The sequence below is a fragment of the Euprymna scolopes genome, chromosome 13, assembly GCF_053919585.1.
Source record: "Euprymna scolopes isolate OS-2025 chromosome 13, ASM5391958v1, whole genome shotgun sequence".
Lineage (NCBI taxonomy): Eukaryota > Metazoa > Mollusca > Cephalopoda > Sepiida > Sepiolidae > Euprymna > Euprymna scolopes.
In genome coordinates this window covers 76157495-76183711 of record NC_136494.1, presented here as the reverse complement: position 1 = coordinate 76183711, position 26217 = coordinate 76157495, and the positions used below count along the sequence as shown (strand labels likewise).

At 33.4% G+C, this 26217-nt stretch overlaps 1 protein-coding gene and 1 pseudogene across 1 annotated transcript in view; both read left to right on the top strand.

Moving 5' to 3' along the window:
- LOC145292077 (T-box transcription factor T-like) overlaps window positions 1-26217 on the top strand; it is a 247007-nt gene that overhangs the window by 166241 nt on the left and 54549 nt on the right. The gene's annotated exons all lie outside the window — the stretch shown is intronic.
- Window positions 6873-6989, top strand: LOC145292664 (5S ribosomal RNA; annotated as a pseudogene).

The following is a 26217-nucleotide window of genomic DNA, read 5'->3' as shown; positions in this document are numbered from 1 at the left end:
TAGGTCCCTTACAACAACACAATATGTTGTGTTCAGTTTCAGATGATTATTTTAAGCATATTTGTTCCCACTTCAAAACAAGGGGGGGGGTTGTAAGCAAAAAAATATATATATATATAAATATCGTTTATGAAAAATAAGTATACTGTTATAAAGTTCATTCTTCTCTTAATAATCGCTGAAAATTTCGTATTGATCGGATAATTACCTGATGTTTGGTAGATTTTTAAAAAGACGGTCCGTCAAAAAGTACTGACCTGCCCCCCCCCCAGTTTTGGCGGTGCCTACAATAATGCAACAAATTTGGTAGAATTTTAGAAAGGAGAATCTTTTTCGAATTAAAATTTATTGTAAGATGATCCCCCATTTGTGAGTTATTCTAGCATTTTTAGGGCAGTTAACACAAATTTTCAGCACTAGTTCCTCGCATCGCTTGGAATCAATAAATAATTAATAATGTAATATATTTTTATAATGCGAACACAGATCCAAACTATTGAGAAAACATTTTATTCTATTAAAAAAATATATCTAGTGCAAAAATGTTAAATAGACATGCACAGAAAAGTTTTGGCGGTGCCTATAAAATATCGAATTCATCGATCGTTTTTGTTTAAAACAAACTATCGTGAAAAATGCTTCTAACTTTAAAATATTTGGAAAAGTTTTATTCATTATTAACAGAACGGACTGAAAAATATTCTCGTCTACAAATACTTTGTTTGGACTACCTTCATAAAATTACCACAGACACAATGTAAGGCAACGAAATATATTTTTTATGGCCACGTGGTTGAACACCATAAACTTTAGGCATCTTCACCTACATGTTGATCTGGTATAAATATATTAATGTGCGTGCGTCCAAATTTTATAAGAGAAATAAACAAAGTGCTTAATTACTTATGCAAGAGCACTCGTATATATATATATATATATATATATATATATATATATGTATATTTATGTGTGAGGACAATTCTCAACCTATATACTCAACGAATTTTTGATCTCCAGACTTGAAAATTGGTATATAGGGTATTTACACACGTGAAAAATGTTTTAATCAGTTTTTATCCGGTGGGGGGGGGGTGCTTAGGAGTCAGAATTGAAAAAAACTAGAGGATCATCATATTTCTATCTGCGTGTCAACGACTACGCATATACGAATCGTTCGCATGATATATTCCTTATATAAAGAATAAATGAATTTGAAAATCCTCTGACCTAATGGTTATCGTACTTGACTCGCTATCTTTAGGTTTTGATATCGGCCCGAGTATTTTTTTTTTATTACTTACAAGACTTGAACTGTTTAGAAAAAAAACATAATACTCGTATGCTTATGTCTGTCCTGTTTTTTTTTTGTTTTTTTAGCAATTTACCGTTACATTTAACACTTGGCAACGCCAGGTACTTGTGCTAGTATGTGCGTGTATGTGTAATATATATATGACACTATCAATTAGTTTGATCTTCTATTGATAACTTTGGTTTTACGGAAACACTGGAAACTCAGACGACACGAATCCTAGGCCCCAAAATCAACAAATTAAACTATTACTGTAATGATCTGGTCCTTGTTGATTTTTGTAGCTGGAGTGACGTTCTGTGTAGTTCTAAGAGGTCCACCCTCCCAGGTCTTGCCTCCTCTCTTTGAGAAGGGGATAGTTTATTGCTAATTGCCTGAGGCTCCGACACCGGCGAATGCTGACGGGGCTGCTCGGGCACTTTTTGCAGCTCAGAGTGCCCCTCCTCTGTGGCGCTGACTTTTCGATCCTACTTTCCGACCATGGTGTCTTTGTAGCGGGTGACAACTAAATACCGTAACCAATTCTTAGCTCGATTAATCGTTTACGCGACGCGGTGCGAGTTTCCAAGGTTTCCGTGACAAGGATGTCGATGGAAAATCAAACGTATGCATAGTGTCAATTGATATTTTACGTCGTAGATATTAATGACCTGTTATGTTGCTGATTGATCTGTGGTTCGATTATTTGGGTTCTTTCAATCTTTTGTTTTGTCGTTACTTTCAGTTGTAAATGGAGAGAAGCGAGAGTGGATAGACATTGTATAAAATAATAGTGAATGGGGGAGCACTATATATATATATATATATATATAGCATGTCATATACAGAAACTTAATAAGCGATAGGTGAGGAAATTGGAAATTATACCTAATGTTCTAATTAGGTATAATTTCCAATTTCCTCACCTATCGCTTATTAAGTTTCTGTATATGCCGGATCTCCGCCTCCCAAAACAGATTTTCTACTCTCAGTTTGTTGAGGGAAAGCGTGCCCAAGGTGGCCAAAAGATGAGGTATGAGGACAACATCAAAGTAAATCTAAAGCGGTTTCACATGGACCTTGAGACATGGGAGGACGTGGCTGGGAGCAGGTTGGCATGGAGGAGCACTGTCCACGAAGGTGCTGCGCTTTATAGTAGTGACCTAAATCAAGCTGCTGAGGATAAACGCAAGCACAGAAAGGACAGATTATCAACCAGACACACCCCCACCCCACCCCACCACCACTACCTTTATCTGCCCAAATTGCACAAGACAAATTGAGTCTAGGATTGGGCTCTATGCTCACCTGAGGACCCACAGAAGCCACAACGGAGGACAGTCTTACTCGGACACGAGTGACCGCCGCCGATGATATATATATATATATATATATATATATATATATATATATATGTCAGAATAGCTAACAAAGCAAAAAAGGGGTGAAAATAAAATGCATGAAAATAATTTTGAAAAAGTTACCAAAAGCAAGTTATTTACAAACCTGGATAAATTATTTTGTGTTTTATTGTTTTAAATGTTATTGCCCCCCCCCCCTTGACAAAAGTAGGGTGGACCTGTAAATTCACCCTTGTCGTTCGTCTGTTCGCACTTTTCTCAATAACTACGCCTTGGAATATTTAAAAATTTTGCACAAACATTAAACATAATATGAGTAAAAAAAAAGTAATAGAACGGATTTTCCGGCAAAACTCCGGTTGCCCCACCCCCAGTGGTGTCTTTTGGGTTAAAATGGCTAAAATTGACACTTTTATGCTTAAAAAAAATATTGATGCTTTGGATTTTTATAAAACTTTCTGAAAAGTTTAAACTGATTTCTATAATTTTGTTTGTTTATACTTCGCGATAACTCTTGGATGTGCCCTAGAGTCTCTTTTAGGGCTAATAAAACCTTCACATTTGGGACTATTTTACCACATTTATCCAAAATTTTCTGTGCATGTCTATTTAACAGTTTTGCATGGTGCTGAACTCAAATTTAAATATGTTAAGGCCTTGGGGACTTTTTTTTTTTTTTTGCATGGTGCAGAACTCAAATTTACATATGTTAAGGCCTAAAACTGTACCATCAGGATTTGACGTCCCCTGGGGAGTTTTGAGGCTAAATTGGGCAGGATGCTGAACTTAGTCATTTTTTTTTTATACCTCGTTCATTGTTCACACACACGGAGGACCATGCATCCTTCACTTGTTTTTAATTAAAAATTGAGCTAAAAGCTGTAGAGTTAGAGCGGAAAACAAAATGCTCGTTTCAAAAATAAAAATAATAATAAAATTCTGATTATAACGCATCCAATTAATGTTACAAATCGTACAAAAATGTATTTTGAACCATAATCGAAGCTCGACACTGGCGCGAATGAGACCCTCTATTTTTTTTTCTTCGCTATAACTAGATGAGCTTTTTATACTGCCTTTTACTTTTAACTAAAAGAACACTTTGAAATAAGTTAACATAAAAATATCTTATCCAGCTAGATAGCTTGCCTTTAGTAACATTTATTTTATTGCGTATTTATTTTTTTTAATTCCCTTTTTTTTTTTTGAGAGAGCAATGAACAATAAACATTGATTTTTAAAACCTAGCTCGGCCCCGAAGAATATTTTAATATCTATTTTATAATATATAGGTCTAAACTTGAGGGGAGACAATAGTTTAGTAACTCTGCTTTAATGATATTTCACTATTTCTATCTCTGTAATTAGGTTATCTTCCTTTGTTCATGCTTTCTCTTCACTTTGTCCACAGCAAATAGCTGTTCCCTCCCTCTTCCTTAAGGATCAATGTAGCGTAAGTCGTGCCAACTGCTCCATCACTTTTAGGTGTGAATTAAACGCCCACTCATGTAACGATTTGATCCCTCAGAATAAATAACCCAAAGTAATTATTTAGTTCCGAACAAATAGAAACTTTTTTTAGTTTAAAAAAAAAAAAAAAAAAAAAAAAAAAAAAAAGCAGGCGGTGTTCGTCTTCGCATGAAAGCCTTTGAGTAAATAATCACTCTTTGGGGATTGTTTTTAAACGGGTTATTAGCCTCAAATAGACGATAAATTAGATTTCAGGGACCCAATTTAATTGTAATCAACTCTTGGAACAACAGATGGCAGTGTTTTCTCTCTATGTGATTACTTTTTTCGATAATAAGGGACTGCGTTAAATCTTCGGAACAGAAACAAACCATATTTTCTTTACGAAGACATAGTATCACCTCCAATTAAAATGTTTTATTTAAGGCGATTACGTGTGATATCTTAAAAAAAACAAAAAAAAAACAAAGCTTTAAAATAAACAGGAAAGAAGTATTAGAATCGGGAAATCAATTTCATATGCACATTTAACATAAAATGATTCCCTACTTCCGGGGTATTCTAGCTTTTTTTTTTTTTTTCTGTGGAAGATAAATCATAAATCCACTTTTTACGTTATTATCTATTTTTACGACCTTGCCAATCAGATTTAGGGCTAATGCTTAAACAACACGATCAACTGCTTTGAAAATGTAAAAGAAATGACTCAGAAATGATTTCATTTTACGTTAAAAATAAATGGGAAATTTATCTCATACTTTTTTATGCGTGTGAAGTTTTTCAAAGTGTTCACACGTAATCGGCTAAAAGAAGTATGTTTTTGTAAAGTCTACCGTGATTGTTCGGAAGGTGCTAATATACAGATTTACCGAAATCTCATAAAACTCATTCTGTTTAATTTTTTTTTTTTTTTCCCCAAATCGTATCTCCTCAGAGAGGGGAAAAAAAAAAAAAAAAAAACCTGAGAGCAGCGCGAGGCGGATCAAATGATTGCAATTTTGTGGATCGTTTTGTATGTGTTTTTACCCGGGAGTCTTTCTTCTTCTTCCTTTCCCCCCTCCCTAAGGAGCTTATATATATATATATATATATATATATATATATATATATATATATATATATATATATATATATACTAGCAAAAGTACGCGTCGTTGACTGGGTTCAAAAACAGCCTACAGAAAATGGATTCTGATTTATGAAAGCATTATAGGTTATGAAAAGAAAGGGTTGTAAAGAGATAGCTTCGAATTTGGGGGTATCAAAACCAAAGCAAAATATGATGAAAGTAAAAATAAAATAGATAAACCCCATAATTTATTATACCATACCTGTTCACACTGAAACACTTATCACAATATTCTGTGGATCTTCTATATTAAAAAACCTTGTTAAACTTTGTGACATATTTCCATTCTATGGAGGTCAGGCGCGAACGAACATCCCATAATTTTTTTATACCATATTTCTTCAAACTGAAACATAATTTTAAAAGTATACTTACGCAGATAGATATAGAAAAGTCTTTGTTAAAGTTTGTGTCTATTTCCATTTCACGGTTCTGCTTGGCTTGACTGTTCTAGGAGTGTGGATTAATGTTTTATAAATAAAATAATAAATATTATTTGTTTACGTCCTAAAGATGTGGGCGATCTTCCAAGGAAACCTATTTTCCTAGATCTCCAAGGTTGAACGCCGTAATAACGGTATTATCGTTAACAAAATCATTAATAGTATATCCTCTTTATACTAACATCTTATCACCTTGGTCAATAAGTGTTATTTTTATTTGTATATTTTTGATTTTATTACAATGTATTATTTTTTTTACAGTTTTGGATTAAAATTCATATTTTATCTTATTCATCTTTTTAAACTATTCCTTGAAAGAAATTAAGTATTTCAACGTTTTTCTTAAATAAATGAAAGATTCAAAAGAAAAAAAATAACATAAAATACAGTGTAACCCGGATATAACAGACTTTTTCTATCTTATATCAGGGTTATACTGTACATTAACACATGCTCAAATTTAAGACCAGAGAAAATCTCTTATGTAGGCTTTTCTTATATTCGGGTCTCTTATATCCGGGTTACACTGTATAGCAAAGCGAATTGTCAACAACCCTCATTTTAATCCCCGCATTTTCTTAATGTTTTAATATCAGATTTTTTTTACAGTTTTGGATTAAAATTCATATTTTATCTTATTCATCTTTTTAAACTATTCCTTGAAAGAAATTAAGTATTTCAACGTTTTTCTTAAATAAATGAAAGATTCAAAAGAAAAAAAATAACATAAAATACAGTGTAACCCGGATATAACAGACTTTTTCTATCTTATATCAGGGTTATACTGTACATTAACACATGCTCAAATTTAAGACCAGAGAAAATCTCTTATGTAGGCTTTTCTTATATTCGGGTCTCTTATATCCGGGTTACACTGTATAGCAAAGCGAATTGTCAACAACCCCCATTTTAATCCCCGCATTTTCTTAATGTTTTAATATCAGATTTTTAGCTGCCATATATCAATGTATTAACCCTTCTCGGCATTGAAAGTCGGTTTCTGCGTGCGCGTGTATATATTCTCCTTTCCTTTCTCCCTTCTCTTCTTTCCTCTGCTCCACATTTTTTGCTATTTTGCATAGGTAACCATGTGACTTTAAAATTTCAATGTTTGTTAAAAGAAACATTTTTTGTTGCCTGACGAGAACTTTTAATTATTTAATATCATATATATATATACATATGGCATAATCCTGTTGACACACCGGTTCTCGTCAGATCACCGAAGTTACGCAACGTTGAGCCTGGTTAGTATCAGATGGGTGACCATTTGGGAATTCTAGGTGCTGTATGTGCTCTCCACTTATCTCGGCATTTGTTTCCAGTAGTCCTGTACTTCACTTGCCACTGGTATTTAACAATGTCGTCTCAGGGGAGGTGTGGTTGGAGATTGCGCACCTTCTGCCGCAAAAATTTCACGTGCCAGCAACCCTTCGTGGGTATCCATAATCTGTCCAAAGACTTAAGGAGCCTGCTTTTGCTTTTTTGATATATATATATATATATATAATGTTTCATGGTTAACTTTTAACTTCTGGAAAAAAACATATACACATATAATAGATTTAAGAATTCGTTGTTTGAAATATATATTGAGCTTTTCCTTTTTGGCTAGGATCACCTTGAAAGTATTACCTCAAGTAATATCTATCAGGATTTTTCATCTGAATTAGCCGAACCATTGCCATGAGTGTGTAGCAACATTAAAATGTTTATTTGAATGTAAATAAAAGTATACCCTGATGCATTCAATATTGAACATCATTACGTAAACCCCGTTAAATCCATTGGTTACCACCTTTGAATATGACTAAACCTGGAATTATAGCTCTCCCTACTTAACGTACCTGAAGCAAAAATGTTTTAATATTAACCATTCCAGTGTTGTAAACACGGAACTCTTTCGCTTTTATTCATATAGAATTGATAGAATTCCAGGAATTTCAATACATTTTTTTTTTCATACTTAAAACTATGAAAGTAAATAAAGACAGAAGTCAGGCTATCCGACCCCCCCCCCAAAAAAAAACAGGGACACAGTAACGGTGTATAAACACTTGTCATCGTAATCAAGAAGAACCCACCATCTATAATATAAATCTAACATGTATGTATGTCTCGCATAAACTTTCGACAGAAGCAACGGATCCTGATGAGATCAGTTTCCTTTTGAAGCTTGACGTCTTGGACGACAAATATCGAAAAATTGGCTAAAACCCTGAACTTAACAGGTCCTGGATATGACCTAAAATTATATCCGATGGTGAGGCCCCAGCTTGCAGGCCTTAGGGAGTGTGGAGCCACCCTTTAATTGCCATTGCTCCCAGGTCCACTCTGACCCGGAGTGGTAGTACCTGTTAGGGTCCCAACTATGGGTTAAATAGAATACGACTTAAAAAAACAAATACACTATATTAAAAAATCGTTCGTCAAAATCACCAGATTCGGCATTAAATAACCCGAAAAGGGTTGATATGCCGTAAAACAAAACAACCAACAAAACAACCAACCTGAACTTAGCAGTGGGCATTCAGTTTTTATCAACAGTATATAAAGTGTCAAGCGGGATTTATCTGAATTTTTAGTCAATACACTTGCCTGCTAATGCAGTAACCACTCGAATTTTTAGTGATTGGTGGCCAGTTTCGTTTCGTCTGTTGCACGCGGTTTTCTTCTTTTTTTTTTTTTTTCTTTTTTTTCTACTTCCGGTGATACGGGGAAGTGTTTTTATAATTTATTTTCTATCGATTATTTTTTCAAGTTATTATTTAAAATTGATTCAAACAGGTATTATTTCTAGCTTTTAAAACCACATTTGTTGCAAATATGTGTTTACCTTAGCATTTTGTAAACAAGTTTTAACAAATTAATATTCTTTTCTTTACGACTTGAAAATAAGGTATTTGATTATCTATACTTCTGTTTGTTTTTATTTGTGTATTTATATTCATATTAAAAAAACTTATTTATTAAAAAAAAAAAAAATACAACTTCGTTATGAGTCGTGGAATTGCATTCATCTGCAAAAGATTTAGCTAATTTGCATATTCTTTTAAACATTAATTAATTCTCTAGTAGTTTGTTTCGGTTTTCTTATGGGATGATCAGCTTTAGTTAATAGGTACGTGCAAAATGAATGGCTGGCTTGGTAAGGGACGTGATTTTGAACGCCTACTAATCATTCTTTTTTAAATTTCGGTTACTTTTTTGTGTTTGCAAGATTATAGCTAAAAGTTAATTTCTCAAATAAAAAATAAAAGCGCGTGAATTAAAAATACATGGAATAATTTTATCTCAAACCTGAAAAACCGTACATTTCACGTAAAAATTTATTATGACAAAAATCGCGTTTACATTTTTCTGTCAAGAGAAATATTAGTTTTCTGGAATTATTTCCAAGTGAAATATTAAGTTAAAGTCTTAAAATAATGAATTAATACAATAAATGTACTTAACTTTTGCTAAAAAGCCATAATTGTCTAAAAATATAGCAGTGGTAACGAGAAAGTTTGTTTATCGTGTCCAAAAGGTCATGGCGGCAAAATTCAAAGAAGTATGGATGCGCATAAAAACGGAATTTATTTAAAGTGTTTAAGGGTCAATTAAATTCATTATAAAAGCTGAAACAATTATTAATAGAATTTAAAATTGAAAGACAAACTGCATATATGTTAATTAAATTCATTAATGATACTGGCAATTCATTGAAAAAAAGTTAACGCCATTATTTATTAATATTCATACAGAATTCAAAGTGGAAAGAAAATTTATAATTGAAAAAATTACAAACTTAAAAAAAAAATACAAACTTAGGTTTTAATTTATCGAAATGTTTACATGAAATTTAAAGTTGACTGACATAAACAGGCGTATCTGAAAGTGACGACGGGTAGCTGGAGGGAGGAAGTGAGTGGGCAAAACTTTTTCTTTTCTTTTCAGGACCGTGCATCCGTACTTGCCAACATTGAACGTTCGTATGATTTTTACCATTTTTAATTTATTTTTGTATGTTCCTGTTTTTCAATTTAATTTTTTTAAAACTTTATTTTCCAAGATTATATGAATATTATCTTACATTGATGATTATACGTTCATGCGGACAATGAAAATATTAGAATCTTACATATAAATATTACGTTAAAAATGTAACTGTAAACAAAAAAAAAATACTTTTAGCAATTAAAATTTTCTGTGTGTGGAATTATTAAACAAACAATGCTTAATTCAATGGTAAGATCGATAGTTCGAGAAATTAATTTTTAGTTATATCGATTTCGTTAATACAGACTTTAGGGCTTTTTTCGAAATGCTCCTATAATTTTTTTTTTTAATTGTGACAATTTATGATGCTTTATTTTCATAAAAAAAAAAATCCAAAAAAAAATCCATGCATTTGTTTTTTTTTTTGTTTTTTTTTTTTTTTACTACTAAAAACCATAACTTTAGTAAAGGTATTTTTTGGTTTAAAGAAATAATACATTTTCACTAATATTCAAATAGAAATAATGAGTTCATTATATTCCGTGATCATTATTTGATAAATATTGAAGATTTCATTAAATTTGGTTAATTTCCTGAATTTTGGATTTTTAAGTGCAGAGAGGCATCAAAATGTTTATTCATTTGGAGCGGCGGCATTCATTTTGCACGTACCTATTAGTTAACTATTACGTGTAATTATATTCATGCAGATATTCTACAGAATTTATACTTGCGTAATATTTGCATAAATAGGCTATAGTAAACGCAAACGTCTTTCTATATATATATTTATGCATATATATATATATATATATATATATATTATATTTTGCCTACTAAACTCCTGTCAGTTGTTAGTATATAGATATTAAACTTAATATATAGGGTATTCCAACCCATGCGAAACTTTATATTTGGGGTTTAACAAGGGAAAATCGGTACAAAAGTGAAAATTAAAAAAAACTAAATTTGCCAGATGAAGGTCGAGCGACAGCATTACGAATATGCATGCGTAACGTAGTAGCTATTTGTTCATATTTTAATTTTTATCCATGAAGCAAACATATCTTCATAGCTCAGGCATTAATTTTAGAGGAAAAAGTAAATCGTAAACTAGATGTTTTGGGTTCAATTCTCGCTGGTGGTGCACGAGTCACTATTTTTAAAAACTTAAAATCATTACTAGATATTGGGTCCAATAAATATGAAATCTGCATTAATCAAAATATCATATTTAAGCGTATTTTACGACTAGACAATGTTGGACGGCCTGCTAGTTCTTGGATAAATCTTATATCGTAATACATTAGGTTAGCTATCATTGTAAAAGAAAAAGTAGCAGTTAGCGTGAGTGATTGTATTTTGAAAATCTATTGCGATTGTTTGTTTTGCTGTTGAATGCAAGCGCAATTTGCGATGGTATGAAGGCGGGGCTTATTGTCAACCCCGCCAATTTTCAGGTAATAAAAAATATTTGTTTCTGTGTTTTCTTTTTTTTATTGCTCACGAGCTCCTATAGCTTTGTAAAAGGAGCTTTATATTTTTTAAAACAAGTCTAAAAGTACATTAGTCAAAGATATATATATATATATATATATATATATATATTAGTTTTTTTTTAAATATAATTATATTTTAAAAAAAAAAAAAAAACAATATATATATACCGCTCCCCATGTGGGGGGGGTATCAGATTGATTAAAGGGAAAATTATTCCCAACTCTCATTTAGGTAAAAATACACTTTCGTAAGTAATTCAATTCATGCAAAACATATCGCAAAAAATATATATATATATATATTAAAATTTAAGCAAAGGGGGATACGTTTTCATGAGTGCATATGCGTTTGACATCCATAAAAAATGATCCAACGATTTATTTTATCTTGCTTATAACTTTGTAATTATGGGTGCGTCTTTTCGAATACGGAAAGATGAAAGGACTAGTGATGCAGAGAATATAAATCTTGTTGCATCAAAATCCGACACTTGAGAATAAGAAAACGATAGGTACAAGCAAAAATAACTGAAATAAAAAGTACTGCTATGCTTGTTAAAAGAGGTTTGTCACAACTATTTTTTTTTTTTTACATCTAAAGTTTGATTGTGTTTGAAAGATTACAGACCAAAGTTAATCTCCAAAAGGAAAAACAAATATATATTTACATGCTAATGAACTACAGTAAAAACGTTGACAAAAAAAAAAAAAAAAAAAAAAAACTACAAAATTTTGTTCGAATTTCAAGTCCGAATAAATCAACTTAAAAAAAAAAAAAAACTCTGGAAAAATAATTACCAGTTTCTTATACTATTCCAACGATAATTAGTAAATTAAACTCGTGAGATACCGAATTTTAAAAATGTACATACGTTCCATAACAAATAATGCATAATAAACCAAACAAAGCAATTTACGGTTTGACAAGAATGTCCCGTTGAAAAATAGGGTTGATTTACTATACTACGGATCACGATAAGCGTAATAATTTTGTATAATTATGTTTTTGTAATAAAACAGGAAAAACTTATTGAATTAAAATATTTATGAATATACACAAATAAGAATTTATTTTTCTCTGAAGATATTTCTATAGTTGGGATGAGTAAGGTGAGCGGGCCAAAACTGTCTGCGTTTCTTTTCAACGCTGTGCGTCCGTAGGTAAACAAATGAATCGTTGCCTTAAATTTCCCCATTTTTTTCTTAATTTTTGTATGTTCCTGATATTCAATATTTACATTAATTGTTTTTAAATTGTAGAAAAAAATTCTAATGTTGATGCTTATACGTTCATGCCAGCAGGGAACGGTATTGAAAATTTACGCTAAAAACGTTACCTTATTTATGGCATGAAATAATTTTTGCAATGTTTTTTTTTTTTTTTTTTTTTTTTTTTGTGCTAAAGACATATTGAAGAAACAATGCTTAATTCGTTGATAAAATAACTCAATTTTTTTTTATAAACTATAACTATATTTTAGGGGCATTTTTCGTCATGTTCCTGAAAAAATATTTTTTTAATTGTTACAATCTACGATGCTTTATTTTGATAAAAAAAAGCATTATAAAATTCATGCGTTTTATTTATTTTTTTTAAGTATTTAAAACTAAAACTTTAGTGAAGGTGTTCTTTCTATTACAGAAAATAGATTTCCAGTAAGATTTAAAAAAAATGAGTTTATTATATTCCGTGATCATGCTTAATAAATACAGAAGAGACGTTGCGAGCCTGTCTTTGTTTAATCTCTGCCCCCCCCCTTCGCCAATCTTTCACGAAAAACACCCGTCTAGCTGAAACCACGGTCAATAATTTTCCCCATTCTTTATCTGTGCCTAAATCAAAACGTAGATTCCACGAACAAAGCTTGGTGACTCCCATGTAAAAAAAAAAAGAAAAAATACTGAAAAGTTCATTACAATTGGTTGATTTCTTGAATTTTGGTCATTTTTTTTAAAGTGAAAGGAGGAAGTCAAAATGTTGATATATTTGGGGCCTCGGCTATTCATTTTGCCCGTATCTAGAAAATGAAGTCTGAGCTATATACGAAGAAAGTGAAAGAAAACGCTTCCAGGGAGCAATCATTTAATGAAAACACCGTTTACGCAGGGTCCACGTTTTCCGTGAAGTACCCATTTATTTATAAGATAAAACACAAGAAACTTTGTTAACTAAAATTTAATGTACTCTTTATTTTTAGTTCATATCAAAACTTTAATTAAAACTGATTAGTTAATGAATTTTTAAGATGAATTTGTGTTTGTTATGTCTCGATATACAGAATTTCCTATTTCATTTCCCCATTTCAGTCAATTAAATTATTTACAGTTGAAATGTTATAAAACAAAGTTTTAAGTATATTTCAAATAAATAAATTACGCCCGGTGAATTCATCGATCGTTTTGGTTAAATAAAAAAAATAAATTAAAAAAAAACTGTCATGAAAAATGCTTCGAACTTTAAAATATTTGAAAATACTCAATGAAAAGTTTTATTTATTATTAAAAGAACGGACTGAAAAATATTCTGATGGAAAAATTGTTTGTTTTGCAGTTTAAAAAATAATAAAATGAAATATTCGATTTTCTTCGATAGACATGTAAGAAAATTTCAAAAACAAGTTCACTTACTTTTAAATTTGTTAAATTAAAATTATCCAAATGAATGTGCAATTATATCTTATCCAAATGAAGAATTGTTCTTTCTCTTTAGAAAAAATACGTTTAAATTACCACAAGGGGCAACGAAAAATATTTTTTCTTGTTATTAGCGTGGTCACGTTGTTGAATGAACACAAGAAACTTTAGGCGCCGTATACCTACATGATGATCTGATAATGACGTAACGCTGTCATGTTCATTGGCCTATACTTACTCTCTGTGGCCTTGATTATGGCCGCCCTCTTTACCCGATGGTCCTTAATATGACCTTAAACTATATCCGATGGTGAGGCCGTGGGCTTTGGGGAGTCTGGATCCATGCCTTAATTGCTATTGCTCCCAGGTTCACTCTAACTCGGTGTGGTAGTACCTGTTAGGGTCCCAACTATGTGTTAAATAGAAACCGACAAAAAAAAATATGCATATATATATATATTCTATTACAAAAATGTTCTTCAAAATCACTGGATTCGGTATTAAACAACCTGAAAAGGGTTGATATGCCGTAAAACAAAAGCAACCAACCTATCCTTACCCGATTGCAACCTCTTAAACTTATTGAGGGAGGGGGTGATCGAGGCCAAGACTAAGATGTCTACCACTAACTTGGTCGACTCTCTGAAGTTTTCTATTGTGGAGGGGTTCAATGCTATAAACAAGAGCATGGCTGCCAAAGGATGCAACTCGTTTTCCATCCGCCTTGAGATACTCGTCTTTGCAGTTGTATGAAAAAATATAGTAACGCTATATGTTACTAAATAAATTGTACATATACAACTCGTGTTGTTTTGCGCATTTCCCCTTTTTGTCAAGTGCTGCATTTTGATGCAACGCATTGTATATGGCAATCCAGGTAGTTTGTATCCAGAGGGTAAAAATCCCGAAAATCTTTGTTTATACAGTGGGCGCAATTAGTATCCGACACGAAGCAAAAAATTGATTTTGTTTTCTTACACAAAAACAAAAAACAATAGCGAAGTACTACTATAATGTATTTTTGTATCATGGATACAAATCTCGTATCAAAAATCATTAAGTATTCATTAGATATCCAAGGTTCTAAAAAGTATCCAACACAAAGAAAAATAGTTTTAATTATTTATTGTGTGATGGTCCAGAGAGTTAGGTAAATCCAGATACCTCTTGACAGCGTTTTATTTTGATCAATTCAGTCGCACTGTTTATACAACTGCTTAAAACTGGAGAATTGCCGGAAAAGACAAGAAAATCAATTGTTCGCTGAACAATTTTGTCTTTTCCGGATGGTTCAGGGTATGGAAAAATTTTAACAATGTTAAATATCTCAATTGCGATCGTCGGTGACACGATTCGTAGATGGAAGTCCTACCAGCGCACTTCAAATATGAAATCTTCTACGTTCAGGGCGTCCTTCTAAAATTTATAATCGTATGGCTCGGTTTTTGATCCGTGAAATGAAGCAGGATCCACGAATAACTCGTTCGGAACTCCAGAAAATATTAGAAGCATCTGTGGATGCAAGAATATAATTATGGCAGTGCTTGGTATAAATAGATTCCAACCGCGGAAACCAAGAAAAACTCTTTTGTTAAAGCCGATTCATGTCAATAATCGTCTGAACTTATTTTTAATTGATTATCGACGCTTGGCTATGATTCATTTAATGAAACCACTTAGTTTTTCGTATTCATTTATGTGAACCCAGAAACATAGCTATTTTTCTTTTTTCGATTTGTCCAAATGAGACCGTTTTTCGTTTTAACACTACAGGCTTTACATCACCTTCGATCTTTAATTTAAAACACACTTCAAAATAAGTTAAAACGCACAAAACACTTACTCAGGTAGATAGAGTAACTTAGCTTTCCTTTGGTAATATTGGTGTGCACTTATTTATCACTTTTTTATGCTTGGTTGTAAGTTGGAAAATCGCCAGTGAATCATAAATTATTATAGAACGTAACAAAAAAAAAAAGTTAAGAAAATCAAGTTACAAATACGAGTCAGTGTTTTCTTAGCTGTTTATGGACGTCCATCGCTAATAAGATCCACACAATATTTCTTTTAAAATCTAGCGGAAAATTCGAACTGCAAAAATCAATTGACAAATAAAATAACTATTGTGTATGTTTTCAGCTTTCTAAATACTGATTTTAATCGATGAAAAGAGATTTTCCGACGCTAAAATCGTACAGCACCGAAGTTATTATCGAATAGATTAGCTAATAAACATAGCTTGTGTAATTTATTCGCCTTTTGAAATCCACATTTGAATAGATGCAAATATTTCTGGCGCCGAAAATGGACGAACAGCATTTTAAGAGATTGGTTACTATCATCGAAAATTTGTTGTTAATCATTTACTAGCAAGTGGACTCGACGTTGCCCGGGATTGAATGAGAATCAATGAATGTTTTACACTCCCATATTCTTATTATCGAAATCGGTGATATCGCTTGTTTTTTTCAATCAAATCGATTGATTGCCTAATCTGTTTTGAGGCCCATCGCGATGCACCGGCTTCACCTGCTTCTCCATAATGTATTGTAGTCTACATTGCACTGTAGAGAACTTATTGTTTATAAAATTATTTGAACCAATTTAAACAGATACTTTCATTTCACTTTATATAAAAGTTCCTTTTCAAACTTTTAACAATAAGTAATTTTTTACTAACACAAAAAAACCCTATTCAGCAGAATTAGTTAATATTTTTCATAAATCTTTTCTTTAATTGGTTAAAAGAATTCTTGAATACTGGTATCTATACTCCTATCATTTTTTCTTTTCTATTGATATTAATATTAACAAGTGAAGCATGCATGGTCCCCCGTTAGTGCATAATGAACGAGGCATAAAAAATGACTGTTAACCCCCCCTCCCCCCATTTAGCTCCAAAAGTCCCCAAGAGACGTCCAATTTTGGTGAAAATGAACAAACGGTACAGATTTAGGCCTTAATATGTAAATTTGAGTTCTGTATCATGCAAAAGAGAAATGACTGTCCACCATTCCCCCCCCCCCGGTTAGCCCCAAAAGTCCCCAAGGCCTTAACATATTTAAATTTGAGTTCAGTACCATGCAAAACTGCTAAATAGACATACACAGAAAATTTTAGGCAAATACGGTAAAATAGTCCCAAAAATGGAGTGTTTTTTTTAGCCCTAAAAGATACCCTGGGGCACATCCAAGAGTTATCGCAAAGTATAGATAAACAAAATTATATAGAAATCAGTTAGTCACAACTTTTCAGAAAGTTTTATAAAAATCCAAGGCATCAATTTTTTTTTTTTAAGCACAAAAGTGTCAATTTTAGCCTTAAATTTTTTTTTTTTCATTACATTTTCACCCCAAACAAGGCATATTGCCACTTTGTTGTAAGGGGCTACTGTCATGGATATGGACATCAGGGGTACTGTGTAGGAAGTTGGGTAGCAAGATGTCGGTTCACATTACACTTTACAGTTGGGGAATCAGGAATCCGGCAGGGAATTCCACAAAGTTTAGCTGTCCTGGGGAAGAAACTACTGGAGTAGAAGGCTCTCTTACATCTAGGGATCTCTACTGTGAAGGGGTGGGATTTAGCTGCTTGTCGGGTTTGTCGGGGGTATTTACGTCGAGGGGGCACAAGTGCTTGCAGTTCGTAAGAGCATTCACCGTTAAAGTACTTCTGGAAAAGGCAGAGGGGTGCAACATTTCGTCGATGGGGCAGGGGCTGAAGTTTAGATGACAGTTCAGAACATATCAGATTGGCGACTCTCTTTTGAACTTTGTCTAGGAGTGAGAGACTAGAGGTAGATGTACCAGCCCAAATATGACAACAATACTCCATACATGGGCGAATGGTCGCCTTATAGAGGTATAGGATACTTTCGGGCGTTAGTATCTTTCTAGCCCGGTAGAGAGAACCTACCTTCTTCGCAGCGATACTCTCGATGTAATTGTTCCAACTCATGTTTCCTGAGAGCGTTAGGCCGAGGAGTTTAAAGAATGTACTTTCAGATAGTCATTGGCCATTGCTATTGGTGGGAGAGAAGGTTTCTTGTAATTATTGAAGGAAACGAGTTTTGTCTTGGCAGCATTGAATGTAACCATCCATTTATGTCCCCATTCCACTACAGATCGGACGTCATCCTCTAGTGATTCTGCCATTTCTTTAGATATGTGTTCATTTGATTTCCTGTTGTCTGTTATAGTGTGGTGTCGTCAGCATATATACCCATCTCACAGGCAATTTTGTCAGGGAGGTCATTTATGAATATTAGGAATAAGAGATTCCAGGATAGACCCCTGAGGCACTCCCGCATTTATATCGTATTGTTTAGATGTACGACCGTCGAGGACAACCTGGATTTTTCTATTATCTAAGAAGGATTTAATTATGTCATGTATTCTTCCAGTGATACCATATGATCTGATTTTCCTGAGAAGACCTTCATGCCATACCCTGTCAAAAGGCTTAGATATATCTAGAGCTACCGCTATACCTTCTCCCGCTTTGTCCGGTGACTGGTATACACGTTCTGAGATTAGTTATGATGTCTGTTGTTGAACGGGCTTGTCTAAATCCATATTGTTGGTCAGTCAGAAGTTTAGCATCTGTAAGGTGATGGACTAGAGCTTGGTTAATTATGGACTCAAATATTTTGGCGAAAAGCGAGAGGAGGCTAATGGGGCGATAATTTACTGGGTCAGTTCTTTCGCCAGAATTCTTGAATACTGGTACCACAGAAGCAGTTTTCCAGCAGATAGGAAAGCAAGATTCATTAAGGCATTTGTTGTAAAGTTTGGAGAGAACTGAAGCTACTTCGGCGAAGCACTTTTTTAATAGCACAGCCGGGATGAAATCAGGTCCACATGCTTTTGCAGTGTCAAGATTTCTTATGATAGAATTCACCTGAGAAGGGGTGATTTTCAGATCGTCTAATGTGGCGTCTGTCCGCAAAGGAAGGTCAGTGAGGGGGTGGTTGGCAGGGTCCAGTGTAGAGTTGGAGGCAAACTGACTGACAAGCATGTTAGCCTTCTCAGTTGCAGAGCAAACAACCTCATGATTGTTGGATGGTGGGGGGGGGGGTTGTTGATTGCCCATTATTTACTACACTGTTGTAGATTTTCCAGAAGTCGCGGATCCTAATTTGTGCTTCGATGCGTTTTTTGTGGTTTCAGTAAATTCTCTCTTAGCTCTCAGTCGTCATTTTAACCAGAAAGGCACCCCTATGGGTGCAACCGGAGTTTTCTCGGAAAATCCGTTCTGTTATTTTTTTACTCATCATATTTGTGCAAAATTTCAAAAAGAAATTCCACGGCGTACATTGAGAAAAGTGTTGACAGACAAATGAACAAGGGTGAATTTACAGATCAACGCTCCCTTGTCGAAGGACCAAAAACTTTTTTTCCCTCTTTATTTAAAAAGAAAATACAACTGTGCTATATATAGGTCGTGGAATTCCATTCATCTGTAAAAAATCTAGCTGATTTGCATATTCTTTTAAATATTCATTTTGATTAATTTTCTATCAGTTTTGTTTGTTTTTGTTTTTTTCTTATGGGATGATCATCTTTAGTTAACTATTACGTGTAATTTTATTCATGCAGATATTCAGCATGATTTATACTTGCGTAATATTTGTGCAAAATGTTGTAGTAAACAAACACCTCTTTATATATATATATATATATATATATATATATTTAAGTATGCGTATATGCATTTGTTTTAAAAATTCGCCTACCAAACTACTGTCAATTTTTGGTTTACAAACCTGAAACTTAATATATAGTGTATTCGAACCGACGTGAAACTTTATATTTAGATTTTAACCGGGGAAAATAGGTTCAAAAGTGTGAAAATTAAAAAAATAATTGAATTTACCACGACAGCATTACGAATATGCATGCGTAACGTAATAGCTATTGGTCCAGATTTTAATTTTTAGCCTTGCAGTAAACATGTCTTCATATGTCAGGCATTAACATCAAAGGAAAAATAAATCGTAAGCTGAACGTTTTGGTTTCGAATCTCGGTAGTAGCGCACGAGTCATTTTTTTTTTTTTTTTTTTACTTTTTAAATCCTTACTATATATTGGGTCAGATATAATCTCTATAATCATGTAAATACAACTTTGTGTGTGCGAGTTCGTTCCTTATAGACTCCGAAACGGTTGAACAGATTTTTTTTTAAATTTACAGAACTTTATTGCCTGGGGGTGATCTTAAGTTTTGTCTCGGAATACCCTCGATAATGGATTATCTAAACCGTTATTTTATCTATCATCTGTAACGCCATCCCCCCCCTGTCGTCGCTTAGCAACAATGATAAAACATCGGGCCGTGAAAATGCTACTGTGGGTAAGTCGATAATGTTGTTGTTGTTTTTGTTTTTTTTTGTTGTTTTTTTTTTTGCATGGCGGAGTCTGAAGGTTCAAATCTCGGGTGTAAATTTCTTAATATTTTTTTGTTTTTGTTAACTGGAAAGAAGTTTATACAAAATAATTTTATAAAAGAAATAGATTCTCTGGAGTGCAATGTAGAGTAATATATTTTGGAGTAAGTTACTGCATGGAAGCATTTGAAGCTTCCTCCCGGGCGATTTCATGGATTTCAACGACAATAAAAATATAGGAGTAAAATATTCATTGATCATTCAATCCTGGGCAACGTCAGGTCTCTCTGCTAGTATAATAATAAATACGAAATCTGTAATCAAAATATTATTTAAGTGTATTTTACGACCGTGCAATGTCCGTCGGCCTGCTAATAATTGATATAATAAAGTTCGAGTATTTCGCTTTGACATGTTTTTAGCTAAAGAAAAAAGTTAGCTATCATTTAAAATTGTTTCGAGACGAAAATAAAGCCGTTGCTAGTCTCTCTGCTCTATTGTTACTTTTATGATAGGTGCTCGACTGAGCTTTAGTCTTTGCCTTCCCTGTATAACATTCGCAACAAATACTCCACTAGCTACAACTGTCACTAAACAAACTAAACGAAATTTCCGTAAGCAAAATTTATTCTTAGAACTATCCGTATATTGAAAAAAAGTATCGTGGAGCTACTTCACATCTGACTATAACATAACAGATTTCAAGTCTAATGTAATAAATACTTGTGGCGTTTTCCTTATATCAGTAAACCGTACTAAAGTTCCACCGTTACTGATCATCATTGCTTCAGTATCTACCTAATACTCGTTAAACTTTATCGTAGAGTGGCCTCAGAGCCATAATAAGCTTAAACGTTTAAAACAAAAGAAAAAGTTTCATTGATCTAAGCGCGCGTTTGTAAGAGTTATTGCTGTTGTATAGTTTATTTCTTCGTTTCTATTGAAGACGAAATGAGTTTTTTGGTTTCTGTAACTATAAAAAAGGTATTGCTTCACAAGTTATTAACAATACTTATCGCGAAACACCTGTCAACGGATGAGCAAATACATTTGAGCCTACCTCCGCGAGTTAAGATCTGAGAAGTGGGACAATGGTTCCAAAACTAGCCAACAATTCGTAGTAGATAAGCATTCCTTGTGTAATTAATGTTTAACGTACGTGTGTCCGGCTCGCTTCAGTGATCATATAATCAAATTGAACTTTATGAGCAAATAGGCGAGACTTAATCTCAATAACTGATAATTAAATAATAATAAAAAAAAATTTACTAGGTTGAAAATAAAATAACATTTTGATTGCTTGGCTGACTTAAAAGAAAATATTACATTTACTTTTAATTTAATTAATTTGATTCCTATTTTCATTTTAATTAATGTTTTGGTTTAGAAGTTATTTTTATCGCATCAATTACTTTAGTTTCAAGCTTTTCAAATAATTAATAGAAATTAATTTGCAGAGCAATAGTGTGTACTTAGGTAGAATAAAGACAATCCTTTCGTCGGAATTTTCCGGTCAGTTTTTTTTTCTTTTTACATAGGCATCACCACTTATCAAGGCCTAGTGGCTACTCGAGGATAAGGGTTAAAGAGTGTACAGTAGCCAATCGGATAATATAGTAGTCGTTAGTAATGAAAATTCGGTAATTTTGTTCACTTAAGTGGAACGGCTCATCAAGTTTACGTAAAACGCCGAAAAATGCCGAAACGCTGAGTCAGTGAAATCGTAACCAACATCATTTAAGTAAACATTTGCTATCATTGGTTTATGATGAAAAAAAAACTAATACTAAATTTTTCTCTTGATTTGAACAAAAATATGAAAAAAAATATGAAAAAATATGAAAAGTAAAAATATTGATATAGAAATTTAAATTAAAATTGTCTTTTGCGTCACTTGCTTGTTATTCAGACCAAAGAAAATTTGAATTTTAATTTTCTTGAAGCTTCGTAAATATTTTTCAATAATTATTCTCTTGTTACGAAGAAAATAGAATGATTTTCTCTTTTTCAATTCTTTTTGTTTTCATTGAATTATTCTATTATTGCGAATAAAACTTTCATTGAAAAAAATGGCTAGAGTTTGGGACAGAAAATATTTCGAAACGTTTGCTCGGCACCTTCCGGGAAATTTTCGACAGTAGTCAAGTCCTTATTCTGCATGAGTACGCAACTGTTAGCACGAAGCTAATTGTAAATAAATGATGTATTCCGCCTAATTAAATTAATTTTCAGTTGCTGTTAAGTGAAAGCGAATATAAATACTTTTGTTGAAAACTTCTTTCGTCTCTCATTGATTCTTTTTCATATAAGAATATGAAAAAGAAGCAAATTCAACAGTGAATCGTTCACACAAAATAAAATTGATAAAGAATGCCAATGATTTCGAAAGAATGATATTTTTTTTTTTTTTTTTTTTGTCATCGGAATCGGTGAAATCAAATCGATTGCCTGCTCTTCTCACAGGCCCATCTCCTCCGTATACCGGTAGAAAGCTTTATATGCTTAGCTGCACTGAATTAATCCACAATATATTGTAATCTACATTGCACAGTAGGGAACATTCTGTTAAAGTCGATTACAATGATTCGATTGTGCTCTAAACAGAAACATTTATTTCGGACACTCCCCGGGCTTATCAAAAAACAGTCTGTCAATTGTATACACTCGGCTTTTTTTTTACACAGGAATCACTACTTACCAAGGCCTAGAGGTCACTCAGGTTGGGTTACTGGGTATACATTAGTCAATGTGATTATAGCATAATAAGCATAAGTAGTGGAAATTTTGTAAAAGTAAAAGTCGATTACTTAGGGGGGGGGCAGTTCATCAAAAACTTGTTTGCATTGAACTTGAAGACAATCAAATTGTAGTCAGCTGGAAATCAGGAAAACCGAAGAGAGTTCCATAGGTTTGCACTTCGAACAAGCTTTGTTCGTGGAATCTACATTTAGGTCTAGGCACAGAAAAGGAGTGTGGGGAAATCATTGATAATGGTTTCGGCCAGACGAGTGTTTCCGTGAAAGTTTGGCGAGGGGGGGGGCGTAGATTGAAGCTAACATGAGCACTTACCATGAAAATAACGATAAAGCAGAGACAGGCTCGCAACGTCTTTTCTGTGCGAAAGAGTTTGCAGAGAAGAGAAAAAAGCATCCCCCACTGAGCTACAAAGTCCATTAGCAGCTCTTGCCCATATGTGGCAACAGTACTCCATCGTTGGTCGTACCAGGCTTTTATATAGGTAGAGAATTGCACCAAGAGTGAGATATCTACTGGAGTGGTAGAAAGACCACCACAATGGATTTGATGTGTTCTATTTCAGGTCAGAAGTAAATGACAAGCCCAGAAGCTTGTCAAAACATTAAGTTTCCCGAAGACGAGAATCATTCATTCCAATTGATTCCAGATTGGAATCTGAGAATAGATATAGAAGCTTGGTTTTAGATGCAGTAAAAGTAACCAGACACCTCCTTCCCCATTGTACCACATGCTCAAGATCAGAGGAGAGAATCAGAACGGTGTCGTTTACGGTCTTTGATGTGCTACCATAGATGGTAGTGTCATCAGCATAAATGTCTACAAATAGTGTAAGGATGTATTTTGGAAGATCATTAATTTAGATCAGGAAGAGAGTTGGGCACAGGATGGACCCCTGAGGGACTCTCGCATTAATACTGAGAGCGTCTGATTTCTGCCCATCAACAACTACTCTTATGCATCTATCAGAAATTATTTAATAATTAGACATTTCCAGCCAAAGGCCTATGATATGTCCGGAGTAATTGCCCTCTAATGGAAACCTCCGTCGAGAGACTCGCTAATCCTATGAGCACGTCTGCTGTAGATTTAGCAGAACAGAAACCATATTGCACGTTACTGAGAAGGTTATTTTTTCTGAGATAGTTGACTACTTCTCTAATTAACAGATTCCAGTAGTTTACTTATGGTGCACAGCAGACTTATTGGTCTGTATGAGAGAGATGAGGGATCACCTGAATTCCTTAAATACAGGGCATACTGATGAGGTTTTCCACGGTGTTAGGAAGCAATTTACCTCAAGACAACGCTTAAATAATTTTGTAAGTATGGGCGCTAGTTCTGGTTGAAGCTTTTTTGAGCACTATAATTAGAATACCGTCAGGGCTAACTGCTTTACTGTAATCAAGGTTTTGGTTAGCTTGGCAACATCACGTACATATATTTGTATTTCGCATAGCGTGTTTTCAGATACACGAGGAAATACAGGGGTGGTGGCGACCTTGGTTGTTTCTGCTTGTATCGTAATGAAACCTGTCAAATACAATTGCAAAAAAAAAAAAAATAATAATAATAATAATAAATATGCAGTCGCTGCCGAGATCGAACTCATTACACGAGTTTGTAGTGTAATTCAAATCGTGTCCTTAGCTGAATACTTGATGTTTCGCTAGGGGTATCAAGAGTATTTTTTATCGTGACGCCATCACCAGATGGGTTGCCTATCACGGCTTAAGAGAGGCCCATTTTCTCTCGAAAGAAGGATAGTCCATGCCAGTTTCCCAACCTGGTATTTTACCTCACGGTACATACAGCACATCACTTTCCCAAATAGTCGCCCATCTGGTACTGGTCAGGCTGAACGTTACATAACTTCGGTGATCTAGCGAAAACTGGTATGTCAACGTGATTGTACCGTATACACAATTGCAATTTTAGGCTATATTAGATGTTAATTTTAGTAAAAATCGGGCGATTATCTTTGATCTGATTTTTTTCAATTACCGATTTTCGAGATTTATCGCTTGCATTCTGATACAAAACCTACCTAATAACACCTTCAGATAGATCAAGTACATTTTCATAAATGTCGTGTCGGGGTCTATAGGGAAGGAACTCTAGGACCCAAAGTGCATTTTATATATAAGTAGATAGATAGTTTGTCTTTTTCACGCACATATTCATGAATATGTGTATACAAGAATTAACCTGGTTGAGTTTATTGGCAGATAAGAAAGAAATCATATAAGTAAAATAGAAAAGAAACTAAGAAATAAAATGTCTAAATCGAACACGCCTTTGGAGATGTACAGCTGCGTTTATTTATTTATTTATTTATTTATTTTTTTGGATCCGTGATTTCTTGTCTGTTAAAAGTTTAAAAAGTCCCAAATCAAACAATAAACGCGACAATATCGTGATATGCCAGAATGGACAGGAAATGAGATCAAAGGACATTGGGTATTCAGAGCAAAACTAGCGCGGGAAAGGGGGGGGGGTCACGTTTTGTCAGAAAGACGTCCACGAAAAACCAAATTGTGCAAAAAAAAAATAAATAAAAAAAAAGAAAATCGTTACATCTGCGAGTCAAAGGTCAATGAGCTTCACACTGTCTTGTTATCACACGTTCACATGAACGTACCGCTTCATGATTATTCAAGTTTACTAAAAGAAAACTTAAAAAAAAAAAAAAAGTAAATAATGGGCCTGGCTACTATTCAACGGTGAATGCGGTTTATTGTATATACTGGGTGCGTTTGTGCTGTGTTAAGTTATAATTATTTCATTCATATCTAATATACACACTTTATGCAGTTAGAATGTATGGTTTTTCTTTTGTCTAAGTACAACATTTTAAATCTGTGAGTCATATTTTGAAAACTCGTAACTATAGTATCAAAAATGTACTCACACTTCGAATAGCGACAAAAAAATTTATGAACCATAGTTCAATGGAATAACTTAGACAAAAGTAGTTGAAGAATCCTGTTCAAATCGGTGGCCATTACTGTCCAAACAACGCTGCTAAATCTGCACTAAGGGATTTGTGAACGTCACGAAACCTGGCCTTAAAGGAAGAGAATTGACTCTTTGTATTTAAAATGTATATAAATCTAAGTCTTCATTATTTCATATTTAACCATTTGTGTTTTCTGTTTCGTCCGTAATTAATTTCCAGGTGTATTCTAATAATGAAGTGTTCTTCTCATACTTTTTAATGTTTGTAAAATCTTTAAATTTCATTGACGTTATGCTTATGAAAAACATTTT